General features: G+C 31.1%; 1 long non-coding RNA gene across 1 annotated transcript; it reads left to right on the forward strand.

The window, feature by feature from the left end:
- The first annotated feature begins 445 nt into the window (after positions 1-445).
- On the forward strand, positions 446-1,416 carry LOC105449846. The gene is made up of 2 exons (XR_974376.1): positions 446-878; positions 1,113-1,416. It is a non-coding gene; the product is annotated as an uncharacterized LOC105449846 (long non-coding RNA).
- The last annotated feature ends 666 nt before the right edge of the window (positions 1,417-2,082 follow it).

The following is a 2,082-nucleotide window of genomic DNA, read 5'->3' on the forward strand; positions in this document are numbered from 1 at the left end:
ACAGTTTTAGCAAATCATGATTAACTATGGTAGCGAAATTTCTCTTTTCCGTGAACATATCGGTTAGTTCTGATAACTATTTTTATGTCGCTATACAATGTGATCCTAACAGACATGCATGTCTTGCTATTTTGTTTACCTATTAGAAGCTACAGCAAACTATTTTGCTATAGTGTATAAATTTATAGTTACGGCAGCAAACACAGTTTTAACCAACCCTGATTAGCTATGGCAGCGAAATTTTTTTTTTCCATGCAGATATTAGACGTCATTCAGGTCGTGTTCGCCTTTGAATTCAATCCCGGCAACGTCCCATACACGGAGAGAATTTTTTTTTTAATTTACCCTGCAAATCATGTTAATTATGAGACAATATAGTATTTAGGCAAATTTTACTGTGCACTATAATAGGATTTCGCAGTAAAATTTATTGTAGTGCACAGTAAAATTTGCCTAAATACTATATTGTCCCACAATTAACATGATTTTCAGGGTAAATTTTAAAAGAAAATTCTCTCCTTGTATATCTCGCACTTATTATATCGCTGTCCTACAGTGTTGACTACGTTAGTGAATACTACCGTATTGTAATATAAATTAATATTCATAGAAGTACGGAGAAATGTTATTCAATCATCCGATCAATCAGTCCCGGCTTTGATATTTTCTACCGCGTAAATTTTCACCTAACGGACAATAATTGTTATTAACAATAACAATCATTTATTAGTAATAATTAATTATTTTCTCTTATTCTCGCGTCGGTACTAAATGTACGTTAATAATTAGAATAGTAGTTCTTGTTTGTGTCAGGTGTTTTATGAGGAATTGACAAGAACTGATATTGACGTTATAATGTGTGTGTCCGACAGGAGATTGTAAGTAAGAGACACATTACATTTATTAACATTTATTATCTATTTAATTAATTCTTACTTATAAGTATCGCAAGTTCAAAGAAGTAAGCTTTAAGTTCATTTAACTCGTTTTTTAAAGATTCTTGAATTAAGATATATAGCGTATAGAATTTATTTGAATTACTTTTAATGTATTAAGTATATCTTAACATATAAAAATTCTAGGTAAGCTTAATTAGAACATACACATTTCAGACCTGGAGACGGTACGGAATGTAAGAACCATTGCAAGAAATTCGAGTGGGTCGACAATCGCAAGTTTTATAACTTAAATTGAGCTGGCCGTTATAATAACCGACATTGCAATATTATAAAATAAAAGAAGATCCTTTAATTTCGAAGCTTTTGTCTTAGGTATAAAATCTTTAAGATCTTTAAAAATATAATCTTGATGTAAATATATTTCCCGTTCCGTTATTCTTGATAAGAACTGTATGTCTTAATTTTGATTTTTATTTTTAATAGAGACAGAAATAATGATTCTTAGATTAAGATATATAAAAAATTATTAACTATACCTTCGGGAAACTATTACTATGCATAATGTACTTTAAAACTACGTTTTAATATCCGTGCGTTGTCATATATGTTATATATAATGTACAATATAAATAAAACAGAACTTGCATTATAATTACAATGAAATTCTAATTACAATGAATTATCCGCATTTATCCCACGTCTCCAAATTAAGCCCTTTACTAATAACGCTGACGATACACATATTTCAGGATAAGTTTAAAATTATCAATATAATTGGTATATGGTATTCTTGATTCAAAAGCGACAAAATAAAAAAAAAACATGATTTCTGCCAGTCAGATAGAATTATTGAATAAATTGAATAAACGCATTAATCTTCAAAAGAAAAAATTAATTTTTCGAGTTGTGTCACTTTTGGAGGAAGACAGTGATAAAGTAATGAATTGCTATCAATTGTTCTATTATAATGAGACCCTGAATAGCGAGACTGTCGGATATCCAGGAACGGGAAGCCTGAAGAGGCTTTAAGGAGTTATCAGGAATATCAGGATGTGCAGGAGAAGCCGTCCATCGGTCGAGGGTGTGATATACACTTGTGGAACGATGTCGATCCGTCATGCATGTCGATCTCATCTGTCACGCATTCTACAGGTATGTAATAGATCGGAAGAGCACACGTCTG

Source organism: Wasmannia auropunctata, unplaced genomic scaffold (assembly GCF_000956235.1).
Source record: "Wasmannia auropunctata unplaced genomic scaffold, wasmannia.A_1.0 LD336071.1, whole genome shotgun sequence".
Lineage (NCBI taxonomy): Eukaryota > Metazoa > Arthropoda > Insecta > Hymenoptera > Formicidae > Wasmannia > Wasmannia auropunctata.